Raw genomic sequence first — 19,215 nt, 5'->3', positions numbered from 1 at the left:
GGATGCAGGGGTACATTTGGTGTCAGATCTTCTGGGTCGGAGCTGGTCACGGTCAGGGGTACTCTTTCATGTAGAGGTTGCAGATGACTTTGTGAAGTCCATGAGAAGTCAGCCACTGATATAGATGAGGTCAGGATCATTGGGGAGACTTGACAGGACAGGTGAACCACTTGAACTTGGGCTGTGAGCTTTGGGTGCATATTGGGCAGGCGTAGCAGAACCACCTAGATCCGGAATCCTAGGCGTAGTTTCTTTTGGACAGGACTGCTGTCCTCAGGACACCTGGTCTTGGGTGAAGAGTGGCAGTCTTCTTGGGGTTCTTGTAAGGCGCTGGCCACGGAACAATCGTCATCTTCTTCTCAGTTTGAGCAGGAGACAGGCAGGTACGGCTGGGGCAAAATCAGGAGTCGTCTTCCAGGCTCGGCTACACGTCATCTTTTTCGTCCATTTCTTCTTGGGTCACAGGAATCTGAGGATCAAGGTTCAGGGGTGCCCCTAAATACTGAATTTAGGGGTGTTACAGGTACTGGCAGATGGTAGCCAATGGGCTACTTGCCTTTAGGGTGACTACACCCTTAGAATGTACCCTCCCTTTGGGAGGGGCTTTCCCTAACCTGACTGGCTGGAATCCTTCCATTCAAGATGGGGGGTTTACTAAGGAGGGGGTCACCTTTGTCGAGGGCACCTTAGGAGTAGTCCTCGCACACTTCTCCTGACTACTAATTTTCTCGCCGACATTGCCAGCAAAAACAGGGCCTGGTCATGGGGGCGGACATCTCCACTATCTGGAGTGGCTCTGGCTAGCAAAACAAAGGGCAGTAAGTCTTTGAGGCAGGTTCACTGCCTGCCCTGAATGCTGTTCCGGCTTGGGGGTAGGTGTGAAGCACCTCCACCCCAAGCAACCTTTGTCCCTGACCCACGAGAGCACAAGGGCTACCACCTTAGAAGGTCAAAAACGTTTTTGTGTGTGGTAGACTGGTGCGGACCAGTCAGCTGGACACGAGGGAGTTGGTCGTTTTTCAAGGGCAACTCCAAGATGCCCTCTAAGTGCATTTTGCAATAAATACAACACTGGCATCCGTGTGGGTTTATTGTGTTGAGGAGTTTGATACCAAACTCCTTAGCATTCAGTAAAGCCATTGTGGAGCTGCGGAGTTCGTAATGACAAACTCCCAGCCCATGTACTCAATTTGGCTCCACTGCACTTACAATGTCTGTGAGTGGCACAGACACTGTAGGGGCATATTGCTCATGCAGCTGTGCCCTCATCTGTGGTATAGTGCACCCTGCCTTAGGGCTGTGAGGAGTACTAGAGGGGTGATTTACTTATGCCACAGGCAGTTGTTGGTGAATATGGCACACAGGGATGTGTGCCATGTCGACTCTGAAGTTTTACCTGCACCAAAACACACAGCCTACAATGGCAGTGTGTCTGTGTTTGTGAGGGGCCCCTGAGGGGGGCACAATACATGCTGCAGCCCTTAGAGAGCCTCTCTGGTCACAAGGCCCTTGGTACCACTGGTACCTTTTACAAGGGACTGACATGTGTCCCAGAGGTGTGCCAATTATGAAAACAAGGGTTCCGTTTTTGGAAAGAACACAGGCACCGGTAACCCCACTGGCAGGGATTCAGTGCTTACTCAGTGAAAATGCATCTGATATCAGGCAAAAAGTGGGGGGTAACCATGCAAAAAAGGACACTTTCCTATTGTGCCACATCCAGCTGACACTTTGTTACACTCACTACCTTAGCCACTATGGCCGTTCACTGAGCCTTAGTTTACCCTTGGTTCCATGTCTGACCTCTGGCTAAGCATTACAACATGCTTCTTGAAAATATGATCTCTTAGTTTGCATTGAGGATAGTTGCTTCTCCCTGGCCTCTCCCTTCACCCCCTGCCGGGTACAAGATAGGGCACTAGTGTCGTGGGTTTTAAGTGCTTCACAATATTTTTACATTTTGCCCAACACTGAAGGCTGCTGCGCTGACTTTAACCACCAGCATCCCACCCATGTGCAGGGGTCCTAATGTCATTGTCGCCCCTTACAGCATAACACATTGACCAATGCAATGCTCCAATATGGCGCAGGCCTTCAACTTGAGGGGCTTCCTTGTACGCATGCGCATTTGTCTATGGGCTGCCAACTGCACTGTCATTGGAGTACACATATGTGACTGATTTTGCACCATACTGGCGGTGTTGCTGTTTGCATCAGGCTCTGCTGGGCCCCAGGGAATCTGATCCAGTTTATCACATGACGACTTGGCTCCTTCCTCTTGCCTTACTATCAGACCGGGAGGTTTTCATCCCATTAAGTACTACCAATATGGAGGCCATTACTCACAGAACATTTGGGTGATTTGACCCTTATCACAATCACCTGTGAACCATTTAGTAAACTTATATATTCTACAGGTACTCGGCTACCAGCTCTCCCGAGCTGGCAGAGTATGGGTAGGTTGTCCTGTACTGTTGTGACCATGACCCTTGGAGTATCTAACAAAAAAGAATTCTTGTTTTAACATTGACTTACGTTCTTGGGCATTAACCTTGAGTATTATATTTGTCTGTTCATTTGTGCTTCTAGCACGCTTAATTAAGCGTTTACTCTGTTCCCACTCAAGGAGACTAACAAGCCACCCTAATTGGGTGAGTTACATGCCCTCCATGCATAGTGTGTGAAATCCCATTGCCTCTCTTCTTCTTTAAATGTATCACATGTTTGCTGTGTGTTTTTGTACTTCACTGTGCTATCTGCATTATCATCATAGCAGCATGCTGTGGATTCTTCGCATGCTGAACTACAAAGAAAATGTGTCTTTGTTGGCATGTCCTTGCAATTCTGCCTGTTTATATTTTTATCTTTATTCTATGTCGATTATTTTGCAAATCACTGCATTAAGGTACACCACAATTAGGTTTACTGTGTTTGGATTATCCTGGACAACATTTGGATTCCATCCACTGTGTAGATTAGATTCTTTCTGGTCCTGATGAATTGCCACTTGATCTTTTCTGACTTGCACAGCAACTAATATGTAGACCTCGGTTTTTGAGCTAGCAGAGATCATTGTATTTACTGCTGGCCACAATATTTTTTAAAGACAAATAGACTTACTTTTAAATTTTGAGTTAGAGTCCTACTTAGTGTATTTTAACATCACTATTTCCTTATACGGTCACTAAACCACCAATCTATACGTGCTAGCCCTACACTTCACATACGGCATTGGGACAAAAGATCTCCGACAAAGAGCCTCTTTGCTGGTGCCAGTTTGGCATTTTAGCGCCGGCCCGAAGAGGGGCAATGCCCTATGATGAAGCATGACAGCCATTCAGATGCTTGAGGGCTTCAGTTCCAAAAGGAACGGGTCCCTTATCCATCGACTTGGATAAAGACCCACTCGCTTTTCTTCCTTCTTCCTATTTTGCTAAAGGAACTGCAGACTTGTTTTGAGATAACAAGAAATAGAAAAAAGAACTTCACATTTATCTGAGATTATAAGATGAAATATAACAGACGCATCTTGTCAATTAAAGATAAACATATTTTTTGATGTGGTCATGAAGTCCATTTTTATTTCGAATAAATACAGGGTAAGTAAGGAACAGCCACAAATTAGACCATTCATTTTTTCAAGCAAAAGGACAAAATATCCTTTCATTCAGAAAACTTAATGTTTGACCACCGCAATGTTAATAAGTGAGCTCTTGAAAGGGGAATAATAATTTCCTTTCCCCTTTCATAGTGCATTTTCCATGTACCTGGAACATTTGTAATTATATTTAGCTAAGAAGCATCCTTGCAGCCGGACAATTTCCTGGAGATTTTGAAAGAGCTGAAGAATACTTGTATTTACTTGCTGATGCAGCGTAGGGGGCTTGAGTGGTTTCAACAAAGGGCAACAGACTCTCCCTGATGCAGCCTTTCAGAGATGTTCCTTCCTTTTTTTCTAAGAAATATTCCCTTTTACATTTTGTTGTTTTTATAAAGCAATCTGAAAGCAAGTTCAAGAGCCCATCTGTCAGTGGTTTATATAATTAATAATACCAGCCTCTGTGTTTTTTTGTGAGTCAGTCAGTAGTGAGTGGGCAAATGAGTGAGGGTCTGACTGACTGAGTCAGTCAATCATAATCTCTTGACTGTAGAGTTTACATTATATAAGGGAATTGATTTGACAGCCATTTAACCACATTAGGATGGCATAGCCATGTATGTCAATACACCAAAATACCTGTGATAGCAGGAGTGATCGCACACACTTTGACTTCAAATGTCATCACATAGTTGATCTTTGTTCTCCTTGGAGCCTCTCAACATTCTTATATTTGCTGATGAAGGGACTAGAGAAGGACAAAGTATGAAGACTGCAGAAGGCAACCAGGGCTCAATGAGGTTTGTCTCCATTGGGGTAATCCATTGTTAGACCTGTCAGCCTTAGGGTTGTCTTCCCAAGAACGTTTTTCATTTACTCTCCACTTTTTGCTGAAATTCGTTTTTGTTGGCTCTAGGACTGTATGCACTCTACCACTGCTAACCACTTCTAAAGGGCTTGTGCTCTCCCCTCTAAACATGGTACAGTTGGTGTACATCAGATTGGCATATTTAATTTACTTGTAAGTCCCTTTTAGAGTGGTATACCATATACCGAGGGCCTGTAAATTAAATGCTACTCGTGGGCCTGCAGCACTTAATGTACCTCCCAATTAAGTAGCCTCTTAAAACATGTCTCAGGTCTAAAACTGCAGCCTGAATTCAGTTTTAAATTGACAATTCGACTTGGCAATATAACCCACATGCCAAGCCTTAAACCTCTCTTTAATTGCATATAGGTCATCCCTAAAGTAGGATCTAGGTAGCCCATAGGGCAGGATGCATTGTAATTAAAAGGTTCAATTTATTTTCAAGTTTTACATGTCCTGGTGGTGAAAAAACCCTAAATTTGTTTTTCACTACTGTGAGGCCTCCCTCACCTGGAGGGTAGTTTTGGATTGCCTTATTGCATTAATTGAGTGCTAACATTTTATTGGGAACAGTTAAAGATTTCATGTTTCGAATCTGAGAAATTGCAATTAAAAAAAATTCTCTTTACTGGTAAAGTCCAATTTCAAGTTACAATCTTGAAAATGACATTTTTAGAAAATTGGTATTTTCCTGGCCTAACCATTTGGTGCCTGTAGCCTGGGTCACGTGACTGGGTAGAATTGGCAATTGGGCTTTGTTAATTTCTCCCAGATAGCCACATAGTAGAGGGATTAGGTGTGCCTGGATGGTCCATCAAGTGGCAGGATAGGGTGGCAGAGCTGGGCACATCCCCATTTAAAACTGAATAGATTGTGCTCCACCTTCACAGAAAGGACTTTTTACCCTTGCATTGTTCATGTAGTCAGCTTGGAGCCAGGGCAAAGAAGTCAGGAAGCTTCAAGCACTTCAAAGGGAATTCTGTAGACACTTATCCTACTTCAAAGTAGGCACCAGATATAACAAAAGGCCCCTCAGACCCACTCTTCAGTTCACTTTCTGGACCTGCAGAACTGCCTGCTGCTGTGACCTGCTGTGCACTCCACAAGACTGCTTTGTTGCACCTGGAAGGACTGCTTTGCTGCCTGGAGCCTACCGTGAACTCTCAAAGTCCAATCCTGCTTTTTGAGCCTTAGTTCTGTTGTTGCACCCACGACTACCAGAGTGACTCAAGTGGCTAGTTGGCTAGCCTCCTGATCAGAGCCTCAGAGACATAAAAGGCTTCAACCATCTTGAATCCGGACCTAGACCCAGCCGGAGTGAGTCCAACTCTCCAAGTGGTGCCCCTCCAGTCCTGGACTCTTGGTGGTACTGCCAAAGGTGCCCAAATAGCCAAAATCCAAAACATAGAACTTAGAACATTTTTGGCTAAAAAACTACTGTGAGAACGGAGAGAAGCCCAAGACAAACCTGTCCGTCTATCCGCTTAAAGTGCATCTCCGCAACAGAAAATCCTATTTAGTGGTCCTTCACCAAAGTGTTATCCGGCCCTGTGGAACTCTCGCCGCCTACAGTCTCATACTTCTGGAGATTGTTCGACTTCCAAAAAAGAGACTTACGACCTGATTTAGTTCTTAGTGAATGGGTTACTCCGCCCCAACAGTGACGGCAATCCCTACTGCTGAAATATAAATCCCATTATATCCTATTGGATTTATATTTCAACGGATGGGATATCCTTCACAGTTGTGATGGAGTAACCCGTCTGCCAAGATTTAACTGTAGAAATCTTCTACCCAACAATGACGCTATTTCCTTGGACACCACCTGCAAATTTACCCCGCTGAACTTTACCTTCTCAGAAAATTTTCTTCAAAATTCTCAGTCTGAAGGTAAGTGCCACCCGGGCCCAATCCAGTCTTTGTATCCAGCCCATGCTCCATCGCAGTCTGCCATACTTTTCAGCTTTGACCCGGTCTCACACGACTAAATGTCCGGGATTGGTGCTTTGATTTTTTAGGCGCTAGTTTTTACCTTAAACTTTAAAAGTTCATAACTCCAGTTCTACTGATTGAATTATTGCTATTTTGGTGTCAAATGATTTATTAAATTTAATTTTACTCTATTTTTCTAAATTAGTGTGGGATTTTTCTTGTGCTGTGTTTTCACTTTATTTCTGTTTGTGTGCTGCATAAGTGCTTTACACATTGCGTCTAAGTTAAGCCTGTCTGCTTTGTGCCAAGATACCACATGGTTAGGCACAGGTTAGTTTAGGGATTTTTGTGCTTCACCCTGACAAGGATTGTGGCTGTTACTTGAACAGGGTGAACACCCCTTTCAACCAACAACCCAATTTCTCACATCCACAAAACAATTTTGGAATATGTAAAGTAGTCTTACTCTCTATACATCTAAATGTATTTCACAAATTTCCAGCAAGAGATGTCTGCCTTCACCTGGTCCATCTTTTCTATGTGGTGCACTAACGCATATAGGTATACGAATCTGTAGTAAATGTAGGTGAGACATGGGGGAGTGGTTGGAGAATAGAAATTGCTTACTCAGAAATTAGAAATTGGAGGAAGGGTTTAGGGAAGCTTATACAAAACAAACACCCACATAAGACAATTACAACTTGCAAAATATACATTTAAATCCACTGCAGTAGCTCTACTGACAAAATAAGCTTACATTTACTCCAGCCTTGTTTTGGAATAAATCAAGCATCACATGTTGCTGGTACTGCATTAAACTCCTGTAGAAATTAATGGAGGCAGGCAATAGCACTACAATGTAGAAAACATATCAAATAAATTAAATAGAAGAACATTTTAAATTTAACTTTGATGTATTTTTAAATTTATAATTATTTGTTTTGTATATTTTTATGCCCGTTTTTAATATACATAATACACTTTAATAAAATATGTTGTAAATGATAACATCTTTTTTTTTTTTTAAATTAAAATTAAACAGTAAGAGTTAAGACTCGTAATTGCCTACTGTGTTACATATACATATAATAATACAATCAATGGGGGGGGGGAAGAAGCTGTGGTCCATTCGGCTTCCTATTGTTAGTACAAAAAATCAATGGAGAGTGGACCACTTGTCCTGTGTAGCCAGGGTCTTTTCTACTCTTGGTTCCGTCAAAAAAAGAACCCTCATAACTGTACACAGGTGCGATAGGCGGTATATATTGGGTCACCACTTTTGTGTACTAGTACAGCATCATCATGGGGTCTTTTATTTGTATGTATGCTGACCTCCGCCCGGAGGAAGACCAACTGGTTGTACAGTAGCGTCCAGACATAAATATGAGGGAGGGTGTGAGAAGTGCTCAGGTAAAGTGAAGTTAAAATTCTCAAAATCGTTTTTTCTAATAAATCTTTATTGTAAGAATATTGATAAGAGAAGAGTAAAAAATGGAGTGCGGATGAAGACCGGGTTACTGGTCTACCGTACTAAAGAAAGGGTCAACATGTTTCAGCCTTCTGTAGTAGTCTAAGGGCTTTCTTCAGGACCGATATAGAAGAAGACGCGTTGTGGCTCCTTGTATAGTGGGAATTGTCCACTAATTATGTTTGAGGGGTCAGATCCATGGTATCTGTACCTAATCGAAAGGAAAAAACAATGGCGTTTGGATATTCCTAGTGACATACATACATTAAAGTAATCATAGTTCTATGTCTCAAGTGATTCACTCAGGAAACTACTGTTAGGGTCAATATGTAGTGAGATTAGTGGTTTAGTGAACTATTCAGTTGTCAATTCTGGGCAAATAGCGCGAAAAAGGAGAGCGGCTAGGTGAAGGTAGAGGGATACTATATGAAATAAAGAGGATATGTTTCTCGTAAAAATGTCGTCCTGCGATAGTGTGTTCTCACCAGCTAATACGTTCCTATGACCACTTTTAGGTGCAGTTAGTAGAAAGTGTATTTAGATTGTCGCACTTCGATCATGCGTGTGTGCATAGCCGTTGTGCGTCTTCGATCTACTCAGATTGCGTTAGCTTAAGGCCGAAAATAACCTAGACGGTTATGGCCCTACGTTGCTAATATCTCTGCAATAATAATGGTCCGTACATCAAAGCATCAGTGCGGTGTTTTTCGAGGGGTTCTGTTCTTTAAAAATAGTTTGCTGTTAGTATCGGGACCGTACATGACCAAGTAACTACAAATACATCGTTACCTTGAGAAAGATTGTTTTGTACTTCCTGGAGGTACCCACCGGCACAGATGGAACTCTTTTCTGAAATAATGAGAAGGAAGATGTAAAAAGGAATAGAGGCGTCTTACTTTTGTGTAGCGCGTTGTCCCTCTGGTGACGGCCATTACAGCTTACCGGTTCCATGAAGTCAATGACTTGTTCTGGCTCTGTTCGCAGTACCCCCGGTGATGCGGCCCCGTAGGTACTCCGATTTACATAGCAAACCGGTATTGACCGGTGGCCCAAAGTGTATGCCAACCATTACTGCCAAACGTGGATAACCAACAAGTCTTTTCTTCATCTCTATACCGGTTCGCTATGTAAATCGGAGTACCTACGGGGCCGCATCACCGGGGGGCCTGCGAACAGCGCCAGAACAAGTCATTGACTTCATGGAACCGGTAAGCTGTAATGGCCGCCGCCAGAGGGACAACGCGCTACACAAAAGTAAGACGCCTCTATTCCTTTTTACATCTTCCTTCTCATTATTTCAGAAAAGAGTTCCATCTGTGCCGGTGGGTACCTCCAGGAAGTACTAAACAATCTTTCTCAAGGTAACGATGTATTTGTAGTTACTTGGTCATGTATGGTTCCGATACTAACAGCGAACTATTTTTAAAGAACAGAACCCCTCGAAAAACACCGCACTGATGCTTTGATGTACGGACCATTATTATTGCAGAGATATTAGCAACGTAGGGCCATAACCGTCTAGGTTATTTTCAGCCTTAAGCTAACGCAATCTGAGTAGATCGAAGACGCACAACGGCTATGCACACACGCATGATCGAAGTGCGACAATCTAAATACACTTTCTACTAACTGCACCTAAAAGTGGTCATAGGAACGTATTAGCTGGTGAGAACACACTATCGCAGGACGACATTTTTACGAGAAACATATCCTCTTTATTTCATATAGTATCCCTCTACCTTCACCTTGCCGCTCTCCTTTTTCGTGCTATTTGCCCAGAATTGACAACTGAATAGTTCACTAAACCACTAATCTCACTACATATTGACCCTAATAGTAGTTTCCTGAGTGAATCACTTGAGACATAGAACTATGATTACTTTAATGTATGTATGTCACTAGGAATATCCAAACGCCATTGTTTTTTCCTTTCGATTAGGTACAGATACCATGGATCTGACCCCTCAAACATAATTAGTGGACAATTCCCACTATACAAGGAGCCACAACGCGTCTTCTTCTATATCGGTCCTGAAGAAAGCCTTTAGACTACTACAGAAGGCTGAAACATGTTGACCCTTTTTTTAGTACGGTAGACCAGTAACCCGGTCTTCATCCGCACTCCATTTTTTACTCTTCTCTTATCAATATTCTTACAATAAAGATTTATCAGAAAAAACTATTTTGAGAATTTTAACTTCACTTTACCTGAGCACTTCTCACACCCTCCCTCATATTTATGTCTGGACGCTACTGTACAACCAGTTGGTCTTCCTCCGGGCGGAGGTCAGCATACATACAAATAAAAGACCCCATGATGATGCTGTACTAGTACACAAAAGCGGTGACCCAATATATACTGCCTATCGCACCTGTGTACAGTTATGAGGGTTCTTTTTTTGACGGAACCAAGAGTAGAAAAGAACCTGGCTACACAGGACAAGTGGTCCACTCTCCATTGATTTTTTGTTGTTACATATACATATGGCAGGATACAGTGATAATTCATTTTGTGGAGTGGATATTGTTTCAGGTCAATATTTTTTACATCGATATTATGCACCTGTCTTTTGTATTTTCGAATTTTGTTTTCATTACCTACATCCTAAAAAGAAACCATGTATATATCAAGAAAATACTTAAACAATAATAGCCTTTAAGAAATATATTGGCGTAATATGGCGTACATAGAGAAATGGGAGTTTCAAAAAAAGATAAAAGCACCAAACGGTGCAGGGATTAACTTGCCCCCTCAGCCCCCAACCGGAGACCACAAGGAGAAGGGGTCCCTTGCTATGGGCCCCCAAAATCATTTTCCGACAGGCTTTCCATGTCAGAAAGTCCGGTATGAAAAGCCTGTTGGAAACGAACAGCGTAATCCTGATGGCAGAAACGCAGTCCTTAGGGATTACGGTGATGCCTCCGATTGGCCGACGGGCTCCTTGAGCCCGTCGGAATCCAGTCGGAATGACCGGCTGGTTTCAATTTTGACCGCCTGCATCGTAATGCGGCGGTCAACACTGAAACCAACAATGTGACTCGGAAAGCCTCCGACCCACGGTCGGAAGCTTTTCGAGTCACATAAGTGGCCCTTAGTGTAAAATTAGTTCATTATAATGTTATGTTGCAAGAAAGAGAAGGAATAATAAATGAGGTTACAGCACTGTTTATGATAGCTTATAAGATGCAAACGATTGACGTGTTCAATTGTTATTTAAATCAAACTAAATGTGTTTTTGTATTTTAAAAGGCACTGTTTAGAATGTGTCAAAAACAAAGACTTTGAGATCTTACAGTGCACGCAAGCTCCTGCTTTAGAGTTGACCTAGCATGGTTCTAATGAATTGGCCTACGGTTAGCCAAAGGCCAGGCAATCATGAGCCACGCTGGCCCTTGGGCCTGCCATGGCAAGCTTCTTTCATTCCATGGAGAGCAGCGTAACGGGTAGCTCCAGAAACCTCAGGCACAAGCTTCTCAAGTAAAATGTCCGCCACTCCAGGAGGGATGCTGGCACACTGTGGTCTGTCTTTCTAATCACCCAACAATAGCGCAGTTGGACGGGCACCAGCTGTTCGTACATTACCATTTTTAAATGCTTTAAGCATCTACTCCGTGTTTTCTTGGCAGCATTTTCTGTGAAAGAGCCACTTCCATTCAGACATTAGGAATCACTGGATGCCAGGTCTGGCAGAGAAAAAACATTGTTTGTACAGCTCTCCTCAACAAGTTTTACACGCACATGGCACATGCATTTTGATGCCAATCCGTATGGGAAATCATGCTCTGTCCACTCGAATTCACAGATAACTTTATTATGTCTTCAGTAAATAGGGAGTTAAAATGAGAGACGGCATAAAGGAAACTGGAAAGGCTGAATAAAGAAAGGAAGGATAGACGAAATAAAGCAATGAAGGGAGGAGGCATGGGAGGAAGGTAAGAGAAAAAGAAAGAAAGAAAGAAAGAAAGAAAGAAAGAAAGAAAGAAAGAAAGAAAGAAAGAAAGAAAATGGAAATAGAGAGAAAAGAAAAAAGGAAGAATTGGCACAGACGAGCGACAAATAGAAAAAAAAATATTGTGAAAAAGAAGGATTTGGAAAAAGAAAGAAAGAAAGTAAGAAAGAAAGAAAGAAAAAGAAAGAGACTACATGGTGTTATGAAAGAGAGGCATGAGAGGAAGAGTGAGTAATGTGAGGGGAAACGAAATGAAAGCAAATCGGAGGGCAAGTCAAAAGGAAGAGATGCTAGATGCATGAATGAAGGGGAGGAACAAAGAAAAGAAGGGTGCAAGGAAGGTGAGAAAAGATTAGATGGAGTAGCAGGGGAGATTAGAGAGAGAAGACAAGTGTTGTTGGAAGGAAGGACACTAAGGGAGAAGTGAGGAAGGGAAGTAGAATAAGGAGAGGGAAGGGGAAGTAAGGAAGGCGCTGCTGAAAGAGGAAGGAAGAGGGGAGTGAAGAAGGAGAGGATGAAATGAGGAGACAGAATAAGAAATAGGGTCATGCATACGCCTTTAAAATCGAATCTGCTTTTGATGTAAAATAGACCATGGGTATAGCTGATTGCACTTGTCTTCCAAGATCTGACACATTCGAAGACCTTGTTCTCATGGCGGAGTGTACCCTAACGCGCCCCTAGGTTCAGGGGGGCTGTGTGACCGAGAAGCCACATTGCTCCCAGACTTCACTCGGAACCTAGCGCGGCTGGAGCCTCTAGGACTGGAAGCGAGCACTTCTAGGGCTGCAGCTGCGAGTACAATAGGATTAATTTCCCATCTTCCAACTCAATTTCCCTTCTGTCTCATCCTCTTTCCCCACCAGAGGCAGTGCTGACAGCATCTGTTACATTGCCATGATTACACAGGCGCGTTACACTGCGCAAACTGAACTACACCCCACAATGTTTGCTAAGCACCCCGTCCAATCACAAACACAAAATACAATGCCAGCTATAAGTTCGATCAATTATTGAACAAACAGCAGAAATGAGGAGACGCGCAGAAACAGCGCAGTTTAAAACTTCTGCAAACACTCTAAGCACACAAACACAGAGGGACGGCACACAGAGAGGTTCCACCGCCGAGGTGGCCTCCAGTCAGTCCTAGGAGGGCCGTCCAGCCCCCCGCACCTCCGCACTGCGAGGCAAGCATCCAACGGGCAGCTTGTGCCATTGTCCTCCAAACCTTCTTGCCACCAACAGCCTGCTACAAGCACACAAAATGAAAAGTGTATATACCGAAAGCTCTGCTTAAACAACCCGCAGTGGTTCGTATTTGCATGAGGTTTAAGAGAGCAGATGTAGGGTTGGCAGGGGCCACGAGCTGGCTGTATTGTTTCAGAGTATTTAGAGCCAAGACTGCAGAGGGGAAAAAAACACTGAAAAGCTTCTTTTTCTCTCGTTTGCTTTTTTTTTCTGCCATACCCTAGTACGGGGGCTTCTTCGATGCGCATTGGCCAACACAGGACGAGTTGGTCATTGTCCAAAAGAAATATGGCTTGCCTCAGCTGCTCCATGAAAGTCCCTCCATCGCGCCGCAAAGCTGGTGGCAGCGCGAGGAGACACGCTGTTCGCCGACGTCCGCGGCGTCGGTCACTGGAAGAGGGGCACGCATAAAGCGAGCCGCGCGCGCACGCACGCAGCCAACTGCAGTAAAGAAACATTGCAGCTGGCAGGCTATAACTTAGACACTTACAGCTGCCGTCACCTAGCCCATGCTAGCTTTTTAATATCTTTTGGCAGCAGAAGGAGTCACAGAAAAGGAGGAAAGTTGGCGCTTCCCAGCACACTTTGTGCAACATTACGGCAGCCAGTGCCCAGCTGATACCTTCGTAAGTGGGATGTGCGTTTCCGAATGTATATTTCAGCAGACAGACTTCAGTTTTGTGGTTTTCTTTTTTTATTTTGTCACCAAACTAGACTGCTAGCCAGAGAATACTTTACAGAGGGCAGGTGGAGTTCGCGGTAAAGTGTACCTTACAGACAAGAACTGTGAGCCAAATGAATAACAAACAACATGCTCTGAGAAAAAGTCAAAGTCAAACACGAATGTGTTCTTTTTTCAAAAGCACCTCATTCACAACCAGGAGCAACATTAAATTGGTACAAACTTTCTTTTTGTTTATTAGAGATGCATAACAGTACAGCCGGCGCAGTACCTAGCACGTCAAATCAGAAACATGTACATGTTGCTGTTCTGCCCATATGAGACCTGGCAGAGATGAAACCCAAAGACTCAACCATTAAGCATTCATCATTCTACTGTTGTCCATGGAGCGATGTCGTCTTCTGCATTGCTAGTTTAGAAGCCGGTTGCTCTCTCTCCTCATACTTCAGGTTTGTACCCAAAATCCCACCCAGCTCCTTCCACATTTCTTGTGAGTGGGCGCGCACTAAGGCAAATCAGGCAGCCAGTAAGGAAAGTTATACTAGGTTGGAAAATTTGCTTTGTTCCCAGGGCCCTCTCTGATTTAGTTTATAAGGGCAAAAGTCCAGAGAACCCGTGCAGCTGTTCAATGCCTGCCATTTTACATTGGGCACTGAAAGGCCCTCTGTTTTTCAGGTCAGGACTTTGAGAGAGCTTTAGCAAGCTCATCAGAGCCATGTTGTTTTAAACAAAATTCCTAAATAAAAAAAATATATGTATACATACGTACGTACATAAAGAGATATTAAAGTGTTGAGTCATTAGTCTTCATTGATTGGTCTGTTAAATTGCCAGTCACATGTTTCTTCCGCCCAGCGCCCACCATAGTTTATAGCATGGGGCAATGGGCTAGCTCACTTCGGTCATTGGGTCTCCTAGCTGTGAGCAAGGGAGTAGCCAGAAAATTAAAATACCCCCCACTTTGACCCAAAGTTCTTGTGGAACAAAGAAAGCAAAACAAGTGAGCACGACCCTCCCTGTAAGAGCTCCCTTGTCTCTTCAATTCAAACATCTATCCATGTATCAACCATTTCACATTCACATCCTGTCATTCATTCTTTCACCCATCATTTAGTCTTTCACTTTTCCATCCAGCCGCCAATGTCACTCATCCTTTCATCCATCCACCCTCTTGTCCATCCTGTCACCCATCCATCCTTTCACCACATTCACCCACCCATGCATCTTTACATTCACCCACGCACCCATTCACCCATGCATCCTTTCACCCTTCAACTCTTTCACCCATCCTTTCACGCACTCACACATCCCCTAACCCATCCACCCTTTTATCTATCCTTTCACCCATCCACCCATCTTATCTTTCATCCATCCTTTCACTCACCCATGCATTCTTTCACCCATTCTTTCATTCAACAATGCATCCTTTCACCCATCTACTCTTTCACCCATCCTTTCACCTACACACACATTATTTCACCCATCCTTTCTTCAATTCACACATATTTTCACCCATCCACCTTTCACCCATCCTTTCACCCACCCACACATCCTTTCATCCACCCACGCTTTCACCCACCCATTCTGTCGTGTAGTTCCTACAAATCTGTATAGGATCTGCGCGTTTAGACAACATAAACTAAGGGATTGGTGTCCAGACTGGTTCCAGACACCACCAGAGGATATGTTAGTCTGTTAGTACTGCAAGCTCTCACAGTTCCACTACGAGCCCCTCTTACCAAGAAGCGAATATCTTCTGGCAACTATCGAACATGACAACCCAACCCCCTCAGGGATCGTGGAAACAGTACAGTACTTGTCACTCGTGCTCACTTTATCTCAGAGAGATACACAGAATAAACAGTGGGGACGTTTTTCAATAAGTATTTATTGAACCAGCGTCATTCTAGTGTAAAATACGTGTGCTGTAACAACCATGAGACAGAAACAAATATATACGGTAATAAGCACCAACAGAGTAAAGAAAATGTAGAACTCTACCATAGTGCTAAAACAATGAAAATATGCAACCCAAACTAGATGTACCTAAGTGTAGCTAGCATGTATGTAGGTGTATAGCCAAGAATTCCCCCCTTAGGATAAAGCCAACCCCATTACCTGATGTGGGAGAGCGAAGGACCCCATCTTGGTCTCAAGAAGGACACCCCCAAGCGATGTCAGACCACTGCGTGCTCGAGTGTTTGCGTGCAGGAACCTCAGTGTCTTGCGTCAGTGTGTCAGCATGGAAGTCATTTTGTCCTCTAGTTTGCCCAGTGAATATGTAGTGGTTATATATTCCCGAAAGGTACCCTCGGAGGTTCTACCTAGAAGTGTACTATGGGCATGTCGGGGAAGGATGACGATAGAGGTGATTCTTATACAGAGTATTATGCAGAAGATGGTAATCCTGCTGTGATACTAAGAATCATCATGTATAATACATGAGTCTAGTTTTTCAGAGAAAGCCACACAAAAGTCATGTAGCACCTAAATAGGTAAAAGGTCAGCACCAGACCCGTTATGTAGAACAATGGTAGGATAGATGTAGGTAAAACATTTTGTAAATACCTAGGCCTATATTGGGGTACATTGGGGCTCCTAACACCCACTCTTCATCCGACTGGACAACATAATAATAAATTCTAAAATATGCCTGTTTAAAAACATAAGAATATTGCTAAAATATGAGTTAAAAAGCATATAAAAACACAGTATATGGTAAAAAGTAAATGATGTTATCGTAACAAAACCCCATGAGTCCTCTAGAGAGTCCATATACTGTGAGACCAACTGAGCACGCCGAAAAGCCAGGTGCTCAGTGAGAGCAGAAGAGGAAAAATAAAACAAAAATGATGTTTTTGAATTCCAATTTTAGTTGTTTTCCAAAAAGGGCCAAATTGTTCCCAGCACACGGAGAGCCAAATATTTATGCGTCCTGTGCGGGAGAAGCAACATCAATGTTGCATGCCTTCGCAGTTGACGGTCCCTGTAGCACCTCTTGGATCAGGTCAATGGATCAAAGGTGATCTTTTCCTGTTCCCACAGCCGTTGCTTAGGAAGCACTTGATGCCTGTAAGCCTGGTACAGAGCCGGTGTCCATTCCAACAGGAGCTGAAGCATCCCATGGTGGCTCTAAGAATACCATCATCAGGATTGGAATACGCTGAGGACACTGCACTACATGGCCTTTAGCAGGTCCAGTAGTACTTCCACGTCTGGAGGCGCAACAGATGGAAGTGTTAGACAGATGTTCAACACGCATTTGTGTCCACAAAATAAGCAGTGGAGTAAAGGCAAGACACAGTCTACCCAGACTGATCTGAACGATAGAAATCAATGCTTACTTAGCTCCCGATGCCGAGTTGTGCTCAGATAGTGTACCATGCGTTCACGGCAATGTCGCTCCAAGAGCGCCTTTTTCATCTCCTTGGAATTGGGACCGTCCATTGCGTAGCAGAAAAATTCAAATCAGGATACCCAATACCAGTAGCAAGATTATCAAAAGCCCTCTGAAAATGTTTCCAAATACGGAGTGTATTAAAGATGGAATAACTCCAAAAATGGTCTGAAAGGTGCTTAATAGCCCAGAACCTATGGTCTTAAATAGGTGTTCTATCCCACTGGTATTAGACATGTTAAAGATACGATGTACCATTTCTACGAAATGGAGAGGGAAGTTAGTTTAGACTGGAGCCTGTATCTCAGCCGAATGACCTTGCCACCTGGAGATCAAAAGTATCTCGAGCTGAGGTTAAGGCCACTTCCTTCTGTAAAAGTATGGCTTTCTGTCTGCTCAGAGAATCAAACCGTATAGGTGAAACATTCAATGAAGGTCATAGCGGCGCTTCCCTGACTGTGTGGGTCAGTGGAAACAATACTTGCATACAACAAGTAAGCCTGGGACTTACTGTGACCAGATATGCGATGCCTGGTAGCATCTCACAACAACCTTGATCATTCAGCATTAAGGAACTCCCATTCGAGATCAGTTTGAACACTGGATGAACAACGACAGCTGGAGATCCTTTCAAGTGGCAAGATAAGTTTGCAACTGAAGCGTTGCATGCTCCGTAAAGCATAATATCCTGACACATTAGCGACCCACTTAATGAATTCTCGCAGTCTGAACTGCTGAGAAAATCTTTAGGGTCCCCATTCCTGCATCTAAATCTGTAAGGTAACTCCCAAGATTCATTGATTTATTCCTTCCCCAACGTTTGATACCTGCCTACTTGATGGTACTCTAGGCAGTATTTAAATTGGAATGTTGTTACTGGCAATGTTACATGGCCATGGATTAACCATTCTGTGGACGGTGACTCAGCTACGGTGAAAGGTAATTGGTCCAATTTTTCAATGTACAGCATTGTATACTTTGCATCTCTCTTTGCCATTGTTGTCTGCCGCATTGTTAAATTGTAGGCCGAGAACAGAGACATACTGTTAATATATCGCAAGGGCACGTGACTAGAACGCAATGATTGTAGCATCTAGTATAATAATAAAACGGATCGCAACTGTGACTGCCCATGTTGTAGGATGGACGATCCTGTTCCATTATTTCTATAGCAGAAGACACAATGTTGCCCAGTAAATAAATCCTGGGTGTAAGTGGGTCATGCCTTTGTTGACCACTGCCAAAGCCTTTTCCAAGTTAACCATGTCAATTTCACACAATCTCTTCGCAGCTTCCTGTTGAGAGAGTTTTCAAACCTCGTTGTAAATGGCGTATAAGAAGTGTTTACGATGTGGTTTCCAGGGACCTAGTAAAAAATCCCTTAGATCCATGTCATTTAAAAGTAAGGGCAAGTGTTATTTCACCTGGGACAGTGTTGAGGCATAACTTCCCAACACTATAGGATGTCACCACCCTAGAATGCTTTCGCTGTACATAGCGTTGGTCAGGTCTATCGATATTAAACCCTCTGGTGATACCCTCAAATCTTGATTGACACCCATTTGTGTCAATAGGCCAATCTAACCATCCCTTCCAATTGGTGTCTGAAGAATTGTTTGAACCCTCATGTATAATGTCATTTAGGGCCTCATGTAGGTAGCCAAATACCGGTCGGTAACGGCCGATTTTCGGTAAATATGCCGTTACCGACCGGTATTCAGACAAGTGAGATGTAGGAGTCCAAAAACGACTTTTCGGTAAATATGAGGCGGTAAATACCAAATCATATTTACCGAATTCTAAAATACCGATTCATATTTACCGAAGACATAATTAACGAATCGGTAAACATGAAGTGGTAAATATGAAGTGGTAAAATCTAAAATGACATGTAGGAGCACTCGGTAATTAAGAAATCCAGTAAAATCGGTAAATAAGAGTCGGTAATTAACACGGATTGAAAGCAGGTGGTAACCATCAACAATGCATATAATCAACCCCAAAATGCAACAGCGTGGACAACATGGCCGCTATGTACGTCATTGCAAGGCGCCTACGTCTACAGGCAGCAG

This window comes from Triturus cristatus, chromosome 6 (genome assembly GCF_964204655.1).
Source record: "Triturus cristatus chromosome 6, aTriCri1.1, whole genome shotgun sequence".
NCBI lineage: Eukaryota > Metazoa > Chordata > Amphibia > Caudata > Salamandridae > Triturus > Triturus cristatus.
This window is presented reverse-complemented; position numbering follows the sequence as displayed.